The sequence below is a fragment of the Lolium perenne genome, chromosome 6, assembly GCF_019359855.2.
Source record: "Lolium perenne isolate Kyuss_39 chromosome 6, Kyuss_2.0, whole genome shotgun sequence".
Lineage (NCBI taxonomy): Eukaryota > Viridiplantae > Streptophyta > Magnoliopsida > Poales > Poaceae > Lolium > Lolium perenne.
In genome coordinates this window covers 273,100,914-273,119,735 of record NC_067249.2, presented here as the reverse complement: position 1 = coordinate 273,119,735, position 18,822 = coordinate 273,100,914, and the positions used below count along the sequence as shown (strand labels likewise).

Here is an 18,822-nt window from a genome sequence, read left to right as displayed (position 1 = left end):
GTCGATAGAGAAGGACTTGTACTTGGGCTTGTGCATATTCTCTTTGATGTTCTTGCTGCAAATATCTCGCAACTGTCCTTTTCGGATCTTGTCTTCAAGAGTTTGCGTGATCACCAAGTTTGCAAGGTAGCCTTGGGGAACGAGCTCAAGATTCAACTTCCTGAATTCTTCATAAAGAGCAGGTTGACTTTCTTGAATCATGAGGTTGTTGCAATAGGACTTGCGACTAAGGGCGTCAGCCATGACATTAGCTTTGCCTGGAGTGTAGCTGATAGACAGATCAAAGTCCTTGATGGTTTCCATCCATCTCGTTTGACGGAGGTTCAAGTTGGGTTGGGTGAAGATGTATTTGAGACTCTTGTGGTCGGTGAAGATCTCACATTTGTTGCCCAACAAGTATTGGCGCCATGTTATTAAAGCATGTAACACGACTGCAAGCTCGAGATCATGTGTGGGATAGTTGAGTTCATGCTTTTTCAACTGACGAGAAGCATACGCCACAACTTGACGTTCTTGCATGAGGACAGCACCTAGTCCATGAAGAGAGGCATCACAGAAGATCTGGAAAGGTTTAGAAGTATCTGGTAGGATAAGGACAGGTGTGGAAGTGAGCTTCTGCTTGAGGAGGTCAAAGCTTTCTTGACATTGAGGAGACCAAAGGAACTTCTTGTCTTTCTTCAGGAGATCGGTAAGAGGCTTGGCGATCTTGGAGAAATTTTCAACGAAGCGGCGGCAGTAACTTGCCAACCCGAGGAAACTTCTCACTTGCTTGACATTCTTCGGAGGAAGCCAATCAACGATTGCCTTGACGGTTTCAGGATTGACAGCGATGCCTTTTCCAGAAATGACATGGCCAAGATAGACGACTTGAGGAAGCCAGAATTCGCATTTGGAGAACTTGGCATAAAGATGATGTTCACGAAGCTTCATGAGGATGAGGCGAAGATGCTCTTCATGCTCCTCATTGGACTTGGAGTAGACAAGGATATCATCGAGATATACTACCACAAACTTGTCGAGGTACTCCATGAAAATGTAGTTCATCAACCGAGAGAAAGTGGCAGGAGCATTAGTGAGGCCAAAGGACATGACGGTGTATTCATAGAGACCATAACGAGTTTTGAAGGCTGTCTTGGGTACATCCTCTTTGCGGATTTTGATTTGGTGATAACCGCTTCTCAAATCCATCTTAGAGAACACAGTTGCACCCGCAAGCTGATCAAAGAGCTCATTGATGCGAGGAAGAGGATATGTATTCTTGATCGTTTTCTCATTGAGAGGGCGGTAGTCAACCACCAATCGATCAGTTTTATCCTTTTTCTTCACGAAGATGGTAGGACATCCCCATGGAGAAGTGCTTGGCTGAATGAAACCAAGTTTTTGCAACTCGTCAAGCTGCTTCTTGAGTTCAACCAACTCATTTGGACCCATTTTGTATGGCCGCTTTGAGATAGGAGCTGTTCCAGGCTCTAGTTCAATGACGAACTCAACAGCCCTGTCAGGTGGCATACCTGGGAGTTCTTCAGGAAAGACGTCAGGAAAGTCGCAAACCACCGGTATAGACTCAAGCTCCGGAAGAGAACTAGGATTCAAAGCAAAGAGCTGAACGGAAGGTGTTTGAGAAGGTGTGTAGGTCAAGGCTCCTGTCGCAGTAGGAAGAGAAACTGAATGCTCAGCGCAATGAATGACAACTTTGGTGGCCTTCAACCAATCCATGCCAAGGATAACATTGATCTCAGAATTTACAAGAACTATCAAGGAGGCGAGAAAGATATGGTTTCCAATTTGAATTTGGTTACCATGGCTTATCTTCGAAGATATCATTTGTCCTCCGGGAGAGTGAACCAAAAGATTTGAAGGTAAGATCTCCATAGGAAACTCGTTGCTTTGAGCAAAACTATCAGATACAAAAGATAGAGAAGCTCCTGTATCGAACAATACTTTTGCAGGAATAGAGTTAACAAGCAAAGTACCAAGCACGACGTCGGTAGCTTGTTCAGCCTGCTCGATGTTGAGGTTGTTGACGCGAGCAGCCCTCGGACCTTGCCTGTTGTTGTTGTTGAAGGCCCGGCCCGGAGCTGGTGCACGAACCATCGCATTTGTCGGAGTGGAGCGAGGTGGTGGTGGAGGCAGCTTCTGAGGGCAGAAGGTGGAGATGTGCCCAACCTGACCACACTTGTAGCATGTGGGGTCGGCACGTGGACCCATCGGCCTTGGTCCACCATATGCAGGCCTTGGCGGAGGTTGGTAGGTCCTCTGCTGTAGCTGTGGGGCGGGAGGGCGGGGAGCATACCCAGCGTTTGCGGCGCGGGGAGCATACCCAGCTTGTGCAGCCTGTCTTGGCGGTGCGGGATAAGGAACCCACAACCTGCCATGGTGCCTCAGAAGCGCAGGTTGATGGAGTATACAGAATTCCCATGATGATAACGAAAAGAAGGAAGGCTCCGGAACAAGAAGTGGTCAAGATGGCATGGGAACAACGGAGAGAAAACATGTTAGCATGAAAATACCAACATGGCAAAGGAACAGATTATATGTGGAGATTGACAACGGATGATAATGAAGCAACCATAGTACAGAAATTTTTCAAAAACACTTTTCCCTATGGCACTACGGTTACCCACAAACACGTCCAAGCCTAGGTGAAACAAGATAAGAACAGAGTAAAACCGTTGCACTTCCTTACCAGAGGGAGGGTGGGTGGGGTAAGAAATAAAAGCAGAATTCCTACTCTCGCGCATAAAGTTTTCCTATATAGCTACCAAAATATGAGTTTCTAGACACAACTTCGTCCGCTGCAAGGGCTCCTAAAGGCAGTCCTGCTCTGATACCAAGTCTGTAAGCCCCAAGGAGTAGGAAAACCCAGAGCGCGCAGGTATGAGGGGTTTATGTGCATGAGGTCACTACAAGGGACCGTGAGGTCGCCTCGCATTCCCAAGCTTATGGGTAGGCCAAGCAACAGCTCGACACGCCCATGCACACATCACCCACCTCAAAGGCTCACGTTAGGCTTTCCAAGCCTGAGTGCTTCACCTTCCTGTGCACTTCACACATACACGCACGGTGCACAGGATACAAGGGTAGAATACAGATTCAATATCACAACAAGACTATGTAAGACACAAAAGATAGAAATAAAGTTCATATATAGCAACGCTCTACTGAGCAAGATCCAAATGACACTCAAAAGGGAAACATATCCCAACAGTACATCATACATAAGATAGCGAATAGTCTGGGTACAGACAAGATCCAAATTGGACTAAGAGTCCTGAAGATAACCAAGCGGGGGTTCCATAACCAACAAGCCACAGGCTGCTGCCTTAGGAACGATCCTGCTACGCAACGAAGTCGTCGTCCGTGAACTCGACAAAGTAGCCTCCTGCGTACTGCTCATCATCTGTCGTACCTGTTTGTCGAAAAGCGGGTTCCGGAAAAAGAGAGAGAAAAACGAGGGTAAGTACCAAATGGCACGTACTTGCGAGACAAGACCAGCTATGCTTGCTGGGGGCGGTATAAACTTCGCCCGGCTATATGTGGAGTTTAGCGGCAGCAAAGCAACTAACCAATAGAGACACGCTACAACATTCGTCTATCAGAGAAGATGAGAGAGCGCATAATCTAGCAGTTCTATACTCTGCAAACAAAACCCAGCCAATGCGACCCCCCTTAGCCAAGAGGTACTAACAAGGCACTCACACAGTTGACAATTTTATATCCATTCCATTATAATAGGGCTAACTTACTACGCAAGTTATTAGCAAGTTATTAGCGACAACATTAGGTGTAAGTTGTTCTATGATCGAGTTAAACAGCTCCAAGTCGTCCATAACCGCGGACACGGCTTTCCGAAAAGATATAACCCTGCAGGGGTGCACTACTGTTCCCATACACGCATGCTCGAACCCGCATAGACAAGTGCGGAGTCTCACAACAAGACCGTTCCCAGATCTACAAGAATGCCTAGGGGGGCCACCCAACTAAGCTACCCGCGACGAAGTTCGGCCGTACTCCGACGCGGACTCAGGGTTTGCGTCGGCGGCTAGGCGTGCAAACCACACGCTTCGCTAAACGTCCCGCAAGGTACAGTACAGAATATAAACACCCGAAGGCAACAGGAAGTAAACACCCGAAGGCAACAGTAAGTAAAGCATGGCATACATGGCATAGGCAAATAAAACCAAGGTTGTGGCCCCCTTTTCAACAGACTTGAGAAATGGTAATGGGTGATGGGGGATCCCGATAAAATCTCCCGCGAGTGGTTAGTGCGCTCGGCCTTAGAACAGATAACAAGAACTCGGGTCCTAGGGGACATTAGCGAGACAAAAATCCGATGCTTTCGCAAAGGGGCTCACCGATGCCTCTGCAATATTATTATCCCTTAGCAATTTTAGTTGTAGCAAAAGTTATCAACATCATTTTCAAAAAGGTGGTACATGTGTCAACATCCCAACAAGATATCCCGAACATTTCGAGATATCAACAGAAACCCTAAACTCGCCTACGACTCGCATAGCTGGCAAACAACAAACAATAGGTAGGGCGAGGAGGTGTAACTCGGATTTATAGGTAACAGGTGGATAGGACACGTGACACAACAGAATCGCAACATAGGGATAGCAATAGATCAAAAGAGCATGAAACTGTAAAATGGGTGAAGAGGTGGGCTCGCCTGTCAGATCAGCGGTAGAAGCACAGGCACGATCCTCCTGAGGGTGCTCGTACTCCTGCTCGTACTGCTCTGCGTCGGCGTCTACTCGAGAAGAACCAAATAACACATACAAGGAAGATATAGCACAAATCAATACAAGTAGATGCAATGCGCAGTATGATGCATGATGACATGGCAAGATGATTGTGCAAGTCAAAATTAAGTGGGGTGCTCAAATTCACATGAAATGATGAACACCCTCACATATTGTTTTAATTCGAGTTTGCAAGTTTTAATTGGACAATTCAGAGATGATGCCAATGATGCATGATGATGCAAGATTTGAATTCCTCTCGTTTTTCTGATGAAATTAGACTTAAAGTTTGTTGAATTTGGAAATGTAAATTTGGAGATATGAATTATGCCATAATACTCAATTTAATTACAGATTTTAAATAGTCCAAATTTTAATTATTCAAAACCCAAAACAATTTTCATATTTGGAAAGTTCATGTTTTGCTGATACTCAAACATATAAAGTTTGTTGAAATTGGAATTCGAAAAGGGCAAAAATTAATTGTTTGAAAACAGGGCAGAAATCATATTTCAGAAAAAGGAAAAAGAAATGGAATTCGAATTCCTGGGACAGATTTGGGCGGGAGATGATTTGCACCGGGTTGGACACTAGCTTCAGACGCTGACAAGGGGGACCCACGCCACGTAGGCGTGCCAACGTGGCGCAGCCAAAAAGGGGTGGATAGACGCGCGCCAGGGGGAATTCGAACCCTGGTCGCCTGTGGTGTGAGGCTCGAGCAGTGCCACTGCGCTGCTGTGCGGGTCTTGTGCAGATGCAAGGTCCTGCTAAGGTAAGGTGTAGCGCCGTGTTAACTGAAAATTGACACTCGAAACTGAATTTTGACACTTGCAGTTTCCTGTAGATCGATTTCTGCACGGATCTTAAAGTCACGCTCGTGTCGAAACTGGGCAGATCTGGGTGATGCTCTCGGTAGGTTGAGTAAGAGGGAGGTGGGGTGGATCGTTTGGAGGTGGAGTGACTCGGATTGGTGTACCGTGTCGACGGTGGTGATCGTCGGAAAAAGTGGAAACGTCACAGAGACGAAAACGACGAACTGAAAAACCCTCTCTGGACCAAAGTTCGATTGAAGGTGGCGTCGCATCCGTGCATATTCTCGGCAAGGTTCCAACAGCAAAGTTGTAGCCCTATGTACCAGCTTTTCAACGGTATGAGGTGCTCGTGCTGGGGTGCCCTGAGTCGCCGGTGACACGCCGGAGAAAAAGGTACCGCGGCGGTGACGGGGTGGCGAGATCTGCTCACGGTACCAGCTTGCGTCGACGTGGGCGTCGCGTGCGTGTCTCGTTTTGAGATGGTGTCCACAGCAGAGCTGTAGCCCGCGATGTCGTGCGTCGACTGGCGCAGACGGCGCGTCAAGGGGAGGTGTGTGTCGCCGGCGAGGTTCATCGGAAGTTGGGTTCCGAGAAACAGATAAAAAGTGTGCCTTTGTCTTCGTTTCGATTTCGATCTCAGAGCATGCACTCTTGCAGGGAGGAAAGGAAGAGGTTATGCTGCTGCTCACCCAGGGGATGTCGAGGTCGAGGAAGGGCGGCAGTGCTGTCGGAGACGAGGAAGAAAGGGTGGCCAGGTAGACGGTGGCGACGGTGAGGAAGGACTTGAGCTGCTCCCGAGGTCGTTGGGCTCCGGGAAGACGACGAGGTGGTAGAGGAGGATGTCGTGGTCCCGTTCCCGTGGTCAAGTGAGGTCGACGCAGGCCATGGCGACGGCGGCGGTCGGAGATGCCCCCGGTAGAAACCCTCTCTACCCACAGACGGAAAAGATGGAGAGTGGCGGCGCGGAGGTGGAAGGCGAGCTAGGTTTAGCTGCGGAGCGGTTCGGTGCTAAAAAGGGGAGAGGCGAGCTCGTGGAGTCGCTCGATCGAGGACACAGCGACGTGGCGACAATGGCGTGAGCCATTGCCCGATATGGTGCAACAGCCGACGTGGAAAGGAGGAGGCAGAGGCGTGGTGTAACGTTTCGGTGGAGAGAGAGATGGGCCAGGCGGTGGGCTAGCTGGGTTGGGCCAAGCTGGGCTACTACGGTGTGAGAAAAGAGAAGAGAGAGGAGGAGTTGAGTTAGGTTAGGGTTTAGGTAGTTAGGGTTTAGTTAGGTTTAGGTTTCTTTATTTCTTCTTTGCATTTTCTGTTTTAACTCTTTTCAAATCAAGACAATTTTATGAATTGAGAGAAAATGTTATTTGGAAAAAGAGAAGAAAAGCAAAGAAGCGTGCTTATATCACATGTGAGAATTAAGGAGAAGTATAGGAAAATAAAGAGGAAAATAGTACATAGAATTTAAAATAGGGGAGTTCATATTTTATGTGCAACACTTGTTTGGTAAAAGAAAGCATAAACACAACATTGAAATGGATTATCTCCAATTCAAATAGGTTGGCAAGATCAAGTAGAAGAGAGAGATTAGAGTTGGCACCAATTTTAGAAAATTGGCCATGACCCTTTTGTATTGTGTTAAGAGAGAGAGAAGGATTGGGTGTGGTGCTTTTCTTGGAACATCACAAGAGTGGGGTGAACCAAGAGAGGAGAAGGAGAACAACAAGCAACATAAAGAAAACCAAAAGCCAAATGCAATTTATAAAAGCCAAGGTGGTGTAATGCATGAATGCAACATGATGAGATGAACAAAAATGCAAGAAAGGTACAAAGAGTTCTATGTATTACTCTTGGGATGTTACAGCTGGCTTGTATCCGAGGAAGGAGAGAATCTTCTTCGAGTGCGGTTTGGCGGCCTTGATTAGAAACTGCCATTTCTCCTTGTTCATCCTCTTCGTCTCGCCAGTCTTCGCCCAGTCGACGCTCTGCTGGGCCTCGGCAACCAAAGCTATGGTGCCTTCCACGCCGATCTTCAAGTTCTCTTGCCGGAAAGCAAGTCCAAGATCTTCCTCAGGGATAAACTACTTGGCGAGATCGGCGAAGGCCTCTGGTTGTTTTTTCTTCGGGAAGAAGTAGGGGAAGAGGCGCGTAAACGCGGTCCGCGCATCAGCAATGCTGCGGTGCGCCAGATCCCTGTGAATTTCAAGGAGGGAAAGGGCGTCGACGAGACGGTCCCCTTCAGGCTCCTGCAGTTCGAAGTCTTGACCCATTTTTCCTGCTGAAACAAAGTGCGGGTTATCAACAAATATAAGGACACATCTTGGAATGGACTCGAGGAAAGTGCTTAGTAAACTTACTGGCAAAGCGCCGATTTTGCGACTCAAGGCGGCCGATGATAGCTTCTTCACGTGCTATCTGTTGGGTTGTCTTCTGGCTTAAGGCATTTTCAGCTTGGTGAAGCCTCTTCCGAAGATCCCCAACAGAGGCAGCGTCTTCTTCGGCCTTCTTGCAAGCCTTTTTGCTCTGCTCAAGATTGGCGGCAAGATCATCGGCGCGTTTGTTTGCTTTGGCGAGAGCCTCTACCGGACGGAAACAACGCAAGAAAGACAAGTCAAAAATAGCAATATAATCTACGTGATAACGAGTAAAAACATCACAATCGTATAAAGGCTTACCTTTCAAGTCTTCGACAGTGTCACGGTACCCAATAAATTGAGTACCAAGACTGATGAAGTGCTTCATCAGAGGCTGTATAAAAAGAGGTGATAGAAAGGTTGAGAGGAAAACTCGACTAAAGACACAAAAAAAAAACGGTAAGGGTACTTACATCATCCAAGGAAGGAGTCGACGAACTCCCGGCCAAGAAGCCTTGTTCTTCGCCAAGTTCAATCCTCGCTCTCTTAGGCTCGGGGGCTCGGGGGCTCGGGGGCTGGCGACAAGAGTCGACATTTCTAAGCCCGGATGAGGGGGCGAGGCTTCCTCCGTCGCACGGCGAGTTTCCGAAAGAACTAAAGTTTGCGACGTGCTCGTCGGAGCAGTTACATTAGCAGCGGGTTCTTCCTCTTCTTCGCCACTGTCCACGAAAGAGTATGAGAATATTCTAACAATATATAAAAAGAAAAAGAAGGCAAGATAGCTTACGAGCTAATGAGGGCATCAGCGTAAGGGTCGAAGGCACCCTCCTCCTCAGGGGAAGCTTCCTCGGCAGGTGACCCGCTAAGCTTGGAGGTGCCGGAGTCTTCGACATCACCCCTCTTCCTCTTGCTCCGGGGGGAAACAGCGGAAGGAAGAGAATGTGCTGACTCGGAAGCCTCCGATTCAGTCTCTCTTTCAGAGGAACCCGCGGATTTGTGCGATCCAGCGATTTCACTCTCAGGGCGAGAAGTACCCTGTGCATCGTCGGCAACGATGGCTTGATCTTCGACCTCCCCACCTTCAGGAAGGGGAGGCAGGGAAGACAAAACTTGGCGTTTCTGAAGAAAATAATCAACAGAAAAAGCTCAGCAAAATAGTAGTCGAAGCAATAAAAACTCGGGAGGACAAGTCATTTACCTTAGGAAGGGGATTGGCGCTGTTGAAAGGCTCTACTCGGCAAGAAGATGGAACTGAGTCTTTCTTGCTTAACGATGAAACACGACGGACAAGCTTCTCCAAGTCCTTCACAGAAAGATCTTCGGATATGCGGTCGACGTCTTTATCGCCAGCATACAGCCACAAAGGATTTTTGCGAGCCTGCAGAGGCTGCACCCTAATCCTAAATAAATGCGCAGTAATTTGGATACCCGACAATTCTTTGCCTCGGGTATTCTGCAGCTCATGGATTCGCTTCATCAGCGCCTCTGTCGCCGTTTTCTCTTCTTCGGTGGCCTCTGCATCCCAGGATCGGCGGCGAAGGATTTTTGCGCTACCGTCGAAGGGGGCGATGTTGTATTCCAGCGAGTCGGGGCACTCCTCGCGGACATATAGCCATCTCCTGCGCCACCCTTGGACGGAGTCGGGGAATTTGACGTCGAAATACTCAACGTCAGGGCGGACACAGATAACAACACCACCTATGTTGTAGGCGATATTGTGGGAGCCGTTGCGGCGAAGGTAGAAAATGCGTTTCCACAGGGCCCAATTAGGTTGGATCCCGAGAAAGCACTCGCAGAGGGTGATAAAGATAGAAATATGAAGGATGGAATTGGGAGTCAGCTGATGCAGCTGCAGCCCATACACGAAGAGTAAACCACGAAGAAATTCGTGGATAGGAGCAGAGAGGCCGCGGATGAGGTGGTCGACGAAACTAACCCGATATTGGATGGGGGGCGTTGGGAAGCTTTCCTCGCTGGGGAAGATCAGCGTTTCCTTCTTCTTCATCAGGCCGAGCTTTTTCATCAGGTTGGCGTCCTGGTTGGAGATCTTGGATCTCTCCCACTCAGCAGCTCCTAGATCTTGCGCCGCCATGCTTGCCTCGAGAGTGTTATGCCTTGTGAGCCTTGATCGCGGCGGCATCAACAATGGCGCTGGAGAGAGTAGGGGTGTGGTTGAGCGCAGGAGATTTTGGATGCAGTGGAGGTTTTGCAGAGGGGATTTGAGCGCGGCGCAGCGAAGGGATTGCCAGAGGAAGAAGAAGACCCTTTATAGCAAACCTACGAATCGACGCACCGTTGGATGCAGAAGGAATGGACCTGATGACTTACACGTGTCTCCATGGGTAATAAAGTCTTTTTACTGCAACGGAACTGGACAGGCGCTACAGTGCGCGTGACAGAAAAAGCGGAGGACGTGTGTCCCCCACTTGCGAAACGTATCACAGGCCGCAGGTTTTTGGACCCACAAGTCAGGGGCAGGACAGGAATCGCATTCTCCCGATACAGCGGTCGTGGCTATCGTCAGCACTGATGTCACTTTAAAAGAGAGAAATTTCGACTGTGTTGTTTTGAAGATTGGCGACAGAGATGGATTGATGATAACTTCGTGAGCTTTTGATCAAATACAAGTTTTTGATCAAATGCTCGGGGGCTACTTTTGAAAGAAGGAAACCTCGAGTATGGCAAGAAAGAAACGGCGAGAGCCTATGATCAAATACAAGCATTTGTTCATATGCTCGGGGGCTACTCCCATCGGGAGCGCTGGTCGCGCACCCGATAAAAATAAGACGAGCAGAAGAAATGACAATATAGCGACAATGGTGTTAAAAAGGTGAGCCTACAACCAAGTACAAGCACTTGGCTGTAGCCTCGGGGGCTACTCCCATCGGGAACGCTGTTCGTGTACCCGATGAAATTCAAGAAGTCTTGACGAGCATATTTCGAGTTATCAAAATAACTCGATATATACTCCCATCGGTAGGATAAGATAACGATATACAAGTAATCCATTGACTCGAATGGATGTGCTATTATAGCAGCCGAAAATGGCACTCGACAATATATTCTCAGAGCGCTTCAGTCGCGAATTAATCTCTGAATGCCGCAAAACTTTGCGAAGGTAAGTCCCCAGGATCTGTCCTGCGCGGCGTGGCACCGCCTCTGACGGCGCTTTGCTACTTTTTCCGTATCAACAGATACGAAGAAAAATCCTAACGGACGCGTTAGGTACCCGATAAAACATAAACTGGGGTTCGGCATATGGTAAGACCTTAAGCGGCACATGTCGAACTTACACCAGTATCCCGAGATCATGTCCAGGGACTTGATCTTGAAGTAGGTTTTTGCGGATTGCCACGAGAGCAGTTAACTGGTACCTGATCCGTCAGATGAACCAGCCCCAATTACCATTATCCCTGTACAACATATGGCTGTTATAATGTTATTTGAAAAATTATGTGTTATTGTAATGATGGAGATTTTCCCTGATTCTTCGATTCAAGAAAAATCTCGGGGGCTACTGACATAGGCATTCCCAATGGGCCTGCCGAAGAAGGTACCCGGGGTTTTGTTGAAGGCCCATGGCTCGAAGAATATGAAGCCCGAAAGCCCAATTAAGTCTCGACATATTTGGAAAGATAGAATTGTATTAGGAATAAGAGCTTGTAACTATTACGGGACGAACTCAGAGAGTCTCCCGATCTTTGTAAACTTGTACATCACGAAACCCTTGGCTCCGCCTCCTATATAAGGGGGAGTCGAGGGACGAAGAAAGGATCGATTCATTGTCAACATAATCCTAGTTTTTCTAGCAGTCGAGTACCTTTCCGGCTGAAACCCTCGAGATCTACTTGCCCTCTACTTCCGCTAAAACCCTAGTCTACAATCTGTAGGCATTGACAAGTTAATACCTTGTCACCGACCCACTCCGCCAGGTCGACTGCGTGTGCTTCATGACCTGCTTCCGTGTCGATTTCGTCGCATCTAATAAAGCTAAGTGTTACTCATCCAAGAATCGATTATTATTTACTTTCGCCACACCCGACACTCGGGGGCTATGCCGTGCAAATTCACCCTACATATCATCGACCCCGAGCGTCTGACACTTTACATGCGAAAGCTCGAGTAGTTGATTATCCCCGTCGAATCCTTGAAAACTCCAACCCAGTTGCAATCCAACTGACAGGTTGGCAAGGCACAGAGACCTTGGGTGTCAGACTAACAAAAAGGCTTAGCATACGATGGCCACGCGATGGATCCTATCATCACCGATAACATTATGAGCTGCGAAAGACAACATTTTTTAATTGGCAAATTTTTCATAGCCCATCACATTTTTGCAGTTTACAAGGTTGGCGACTACCAGGACCGCTACTGACATCTTCGTCATGACAAACTCTACAAAGTCGAGTACTTACTCGAGTGCTTCAAAAAACTTGGGCCGAGTACTTCCTCGAGCATTACAACAAACTTGAGTCTATGCACCGGCTGTAAGCACCCGCCCATAGACTCGGGGGCTACTCCCATCGGGAGCGCTGATCGCGCACCCGATAGAAAGAGGAGATTGAAGAAAAATCAAGTACAGAAGAAAAATACCTGAGTCAAGTAAATCCTCGGATGCATAAGAAAGTTTTTGAGCCTATGATCGGCTACGAGCATCCGACCATAGCCTCGGGGGCTACTCCCATCGGGAGAGCTGACCGCGCACCCGACGGAAAGAAAGTCTTCATCGGTGGTAAACACCAGAAAGAACGTCTTCATCGGTGGTAAACACCAGAAATAAAGTCTTCATCGGTGGTAACCATCAGAAAGGAAAAATTTTGAGTTCATCATCGGTGGTAAACACCAGATGCTTCTACTCTTCAAATTACTCCCATCGGGAGCATCGATTGCGCACCCGAATGATTTGTCAAAACTCGACAATTTCAATAACTGCAACAGCCAAACAAGGCATCCGATAAAAATTCTCAGACCGCGTCTTCCGCGATAAAAGTCTGAATGCCATGATCGCAAAGACATGAAGATAAGACCCCAGGATCAGTCCTGTGAGGCATAGTACCCGCACCAGAATGCGCTCTGCTAGATATTTTCCATATCGACGATATGATGCAAAATCCCGACGGACGCGTCGGGTACTTAAAATTTAAGCCTGGGATTCAGAATTCGATAAGACCTCCGCGGCGCGAAATGAATTACTCCAGTATTCCAAATTCGAGTCCGGGGACTCGAGTTTGATGTAGGTTCATGTTGTTTTTGCCCAAGAGCAATTAACTGGTTCCTGATCCGTCAAAAGCACTAGACTCGTTTACCAACATCCCTATGACAAAATATATATCATAAAAAACAAAGTCACTACTCGAAATATCGGGTTCGTCCTTCAGAAGAATGAGTCGAAGATTTGAAGATTCAACCCGAGTCTACGACTCAAGTAGAATCTCGGGGGCTACTGATATGGGTATGCCTAATTGGGCCCATAGCATTGGTACCCTAGATTCAAATTCGGGTGAAGCCCATGAAGATCTGGAAGCTCGGAAGCATCCGAAGCCCAGGAAATAGAGAATCCAAATAAGGAAAGGCCCATATAAGGAGCCTACATAGTCATTGTAATCGACCCGAACTGGACTCTGAGACCTAGCCTCCTATATAAAGGACTAGGAGGAGCCAGCGGGAGAGAGATCGAATCATAGAGAGATCGTACATTGCTGTAACCCTAGCTTCGGCTCATAATCAATACAATCTTCATCGGACACCTTGCTTGTCTGATAACCGATGAAATCATCCAGCGCACTTCTTCCCGAAACCCTAAGTCCATATTCATGGGCATTGCCGAGATTAACCTTCGACAGTGGGTGCACTGGCTACAAGCGTGCGAGCGCAGGGGAAGTCACCCCATCGCCTTAATGCTTTCCGTGGAGAAGGTGGTCACTTCGCATGAAGGGGTGGGTGAGTTTGATCCAGGACAGAGCAGTAAACCAACTGATGAGATGGATGTATCTATGTCAGAGTCCATGTCAGATGCTAGAGGCAGCGGTTACGAATCAGAGCAGAGCAGTCATGCAGCAGGAGGACATGCTGATAGTGGCGAGGCTGATGGCGATGATGAAGAAGGGCACATGCAGAACCTGATGGAAGAGGAAGACCAGGATGGATTGGCGGATGATCTTAATTCCGATGATTCAGACAAAGAAGAGAACGAGGAAGAGGTCCTGATCCCTTCTTCATTGAATCAGGACTTCTCGACCGCAATGACCGTGGACGACGACCATGATTCTGGGAGTATCACCAGAGCAACATCTCAACGGGGGCCACATATTCCGACAAGAGAGGAGGAAGAAGGGGAGTGTCTGGCCGATTTAATCCCGTCGAGGGACTAATCAGGGTAGGCCAACCCGACCGGCTCCTTTCGGGGTAGAGGTGCCCGATAGGTCCCGGGTAGAGGAGCCCGATAGGTCCTGTCGGCCGAGCAGGCGTGCAGGAATCCTGCCTTTCGGGTTAGAGGAGCCCGATTAGTCTCTTTCGGGTATTGCGACTCCGATGCAGTAATATTTCTAGCAAAGATCAAATTCACGTATTATTCGTGATATTAAATAAAAAAAGATATTATTAAAAAAATCGCCTCCTTTTCCCGCTGGCAATGGCGCCACCTTGTAGGCTGATGAAAGGGAGCCCAAGCGCGGGGATGAGGGCCAGAGGCAGGGCGTGGGAGGGGGTACACGTTGTTCCTGGGTTTTGTCTGAAAAGCATGTGCTTAAGATCGATAATGCGTTAATTTTGTAATCCTGATTATTTTGGTGAGTTTATGACGCAACTAAGTTGAGCAAAACATATCATCTCTTCGTGGTCGTTGTAAGGTCAGCGTAAAGAGATGGCTTAGTTTAAATCGTTTGATTATGTCGGTACTGGTGGGGCTGAAAAACTGGTTTGGACATACTCACCATAATATTCTTTTCTCAACACGATCCAACATTTCTGGCCATTGACTTGCATCAAACAGCCAAATCTGCACCTTTCCTCCTCTCGCTTTTTTTTTCTTTTTTTTTAATGTGGCCTGGCTTGCATGAGAGGCAAAGTAATTGCTCTTATGCTGAAAGCACGGCACGTACGAATGATCGTTGTCCCCACTCGTCTCCCCGTCGAGGCCCCCGAGCGACGATTTTCTCATCCGGACGGCGTAATTTGGCCCAGTCGCCCCCCCGGTTCCTCCATTTCGTCCGGATTCGGGCCTAAATCCATCCGGCGAACCCACGCCAACCCCGGTCCCCCGGGGTTCTATCGGGGAGTCCGGACGAGTGAAAAGCGGGGAAGGGCCCGATCTGTCGGCGACTCGACACACGAACCCCACCGCCACCTCGCTCAAAATCTCCCCTACCCCTCGTATCTCTCTCGCCGCCGGCACCACCCCGCCGGCTTGTTGCCCAGATTCCGCCGTAACTCCTTCCCCACCTGCCTATATTCCGCCGTCTTTCGACGACGGCCTATCTGGCTCCTCCGCCGGCCTGTTTTCCGACGACGGCCTACTCCTCGTCGTTCGCAGCTCGGCTTGCCTCGACCACGCCCGTCAGGTGTTCGTCCATTTGCCTCGCCGGTCATGGACTCGGACGAAGAGGAGGAGCAGATGTTCGTCGAGCTTATGCGAGAAGAGATGGCAGCCGCCGTCCAAGACGAGGAGCACATGATGATCCTCAGTTGCTTATCAAGCATATACGCCGGGGTGGCAACTGGTCGACGTGGTGGGTCGGCACCAGGTCGCCGGAAGTGCAAGCCGAGACAGCGAATGGAGGGCTACTGCATGTTGTACGCCGACTACTTCGCCGACAATCCATTGCACGGTGAGACTGTTTTCAGGCGTCGTTTCAGGATGAGCAGAAAGCTATTTCTGCAAATTGTGTATGCCATCCGAGACTTTGACCCCTACTTCAGATGCAAGGCGGATTGCACTGGCTTGGTTGGATTTTCATCACTGCAGAAGTGCACAGTGGCTATGAGGATGCTGGCGTATGGAGCTCCCGGTGATGATGTAGATGACTATCTTCGGATGGCGGAGTCCACCGCCCTTGATTGTTTCTACCGGTTCTGCAGGGCCGTCATAGCAGTGTTCGGGGACTTTTACTTGAGATCACCCACTGTCGAAGACACTCAGAGGATCCTTGCAACAAATGAAGCTAGGGGTTTTCCAGGTATGCTTGGAAGCATTGACTGCATGCATTGGAAATGGAAGAACTGTCCGTTTGCGTGGCAGGGAATGTACAAGGGTCACAAAAACGGTTGCACTGTGATACTTGAAGCAGTGGCTACCCATGATCTCTGGATTTGGCACTCTTTCTTTGGTATGCCTGGATCCAACAATGACATCAACGTCCTAAACTGTTCCCCGATCTTTTCCAAGCTTGTTGAGGGTCATGCTCCCCCGGTGAACTATGTGATCAATGGTCGGCACTACAACAAAGGATACTACCTTGCAGGCGGTATCTATCCAAAGTGGGCAACATTTGTGAAGACTATCTCGAGACCCAGCACCCCCAAACTTTGCGAGTTTGTCAAGAGACAAGAAGCTTGCCGAAAAGACGTCGAGCGTGCATTTGGTGTCCTCCAGCAGAGATTTGCTGTCGTCCGGTTCCCCGCTATGACTTGGTCCAAAGATCAGATGTGGGAGGTGATGAACTGTTGTGTGTGCTTACACAATATGATTATTGAAAATGAGCGAAAACATCCGGTTCCTCTGGCTGAGCAAGAAGCACCATATGAGAGAGAGGGTCCTCTTGCATAGCCTAATCACCAGGTCCCGCCATCATGGGCCGCCTTCATTGCTATGCGCCAGGAGATTCGAGACTCTACAATGCATCAACAGCTGCAAGATGATCTGGTGGAGCACATACGGACGCTCCGAGGCAACGCCAACGCCGACGCCGACTAGTGTGTCTTTGTTAATTTGTTTCAAAACTTGTCAAATTGTGTGCTTCATTTGTTTCAGCACTTGTTAAACATTGTACTGATTTTCGCCGAATTTGTTTCAGCAATTTTCTGACTCTTGTTCGCCGAACTTGTTAAATTTTATGTCGAGTTTGTTTGAAATATGTCAAATGGCCGAGGTTGGGGGTGTCCTGCCGGGGGGACGGCTGGAACTTCGGCGCTCCCCAGGTCAAATTTTCCTCCAATCCGGACGAAAATTTCGCCGGATTTGGGCGTGGGGAGCGCCAACGAGTGGGGATGCTCTAAAATGCGGATTGATCATCTCTATGTTAGCTGCTACAATAAATGCATCATGAATTATGTTGGCTCTCTTGCTTGTCTAAAATGGCATAAAGTTGAAAAGAAACAAAATGTGGTTAGCCGAAATCTGAAGAACAAAATATATTCTTGTCACCGACTGATAAGAGCTCCACTAGCTAGCCATACACTCAATCCATCCCGGGAGGTCTTCACGCCGGGAGCATCTCGAGAGCATCGTCCTGGAGATCCGCCCACTCATCTGGAAAGACGGTCGGGTAAGCGAGATCTTCATCAGAGGCACCCCATGTCCGCATGGACCACACTGGAGAAGAAGGCCATTATTGGGATTTCGCCCACAGGATGGATCACATAGACTATTACAAAACGATGCAAAACGATGCTCATGGTGTGTTACTGCGTTTATATATGCCAAACAAAAGGCTTATATATCATGCTAATAAAAGGCTGAACTGAAATTGCTTGACGTACTTCAGAGCAATCTGAGCTGCAAGGCTTTTGTCCCTCAGTCTCAAGCAGTACTGCCAAGTGTTACTCCCCAAATTACGGGATCCATATGAGCGGAATTGTCCTGTGCCTAGACTTAGTTCTTCCCTTTGAAGCAATTTATCAGAAGCTCCATTGCGTGATGATGATTAATCTCTTTTGTGGAAAACAGAAAGCGAAATCAAAGTTGCGAATATCCCCCGCGTCCCTCACGGAGGCTAGCTCTCCGCCGCCGGTTCCCTCCTCCCCCTCACCCCCTCTCTCTCCCGTCTCCGTCGGAGGACGCGGCCGGGCAAAGCTCGTGCCCCCGCCGACGGAGGCGGGGGTCCTCCCGCGGCTCAGTTCCTCGTCGTTGGGGCTGCTGGTGGCGGCGGCGGCGTTCCTCGGCGGCGCGGTCGGAGCGTGGCGGCGGCGCGACGGAGGCGCGTGATGGCGGTGCGGAGGGCGCGTGGTCGAGGTCGCATGCAGCGGTGGTCGCGCTTGGCGACCGGGCCCGATCTGGGCCTAGACGGGCCGAGCGGGCCATGGCTCCGATGGGCATTGGCGGCGCGGGGGACTCCGTCTCCGGCGTGCCGTGGTGGCGCAGCAGCCGTGGTGGTCGGCTAGCTTGGGGGGCTTCCTCCCCTGAGCCCAGGCTGGCTGACGGTGAAGTTAGCGGGGATCGACGGCCTTCTTCTTCGTCTATGAGACCGGTGTCTTTCCTCTCCTCTCTGTGGTGGTGGCTCGTGCTGGCGCTTGCATCTTCACCCGTCGTCTCCGGTCGAGCTACATCGGAGGTCACAGACCATGGCTGGGGTGAAAACCCTGCTCGGCGGCTGCCGATGCTGACCACGGCGACGCCTGTGGGTGCCGTATCCTCCCTGGAGGCGTGGCCATGGCCTAGGTCGTGTCCTCCTCTCTCTGATGCCAGGGGAAACCCTAGGTCCGGCTCGCCGGTCCGGGCGACGGCGGCGCCACGGCGTCGCTCTCTTCTTGAAGATGTTGTCTTGGCTACTAGAGGTGTGCTTAGTTCGGCGAGGATGGGGGTTGATGCGCTGCCCGGTGTTGGCTGCTACCCAGAGCGAGGGCTTCCGGGGCGCAATGTACGTCATGGTGGATGTACCAAAGTTGTCGCCTTCCCCAAGACCGGCTGGATTCTGCCTTCTTCTGGCCGACTCCCTCTAGGCGTATGAGGAGAGGTACGTTGATCCTAGAAGCCTTGGA

The 18,822-nt window shown here is 49.4% G+C and overlaps 1 long non-coding RNA gene across 1 annotated transcript; it reads right to left on the bottom strand.

The window, feature by feature from the left end:
* Positions 1-3,131: 3,131 nt before the first annotated feature.
* Positions 3,132-4,805, bottom strand: LOC139831903 (uncharacterized). The gene is made up of 2 exons (XR_011746287.1): positions 4,673-4,805; positions 3,132-3,409 (listed from the first exon to the last, which is right to left on the bottom strand). It is a non-coding gene; the product is annotated as an uncharacterized lncRNA (long non-coding RNA).
* Between the last annotated feature and the right edge of the window lie 14,017 nt (positions 4,806-18,822).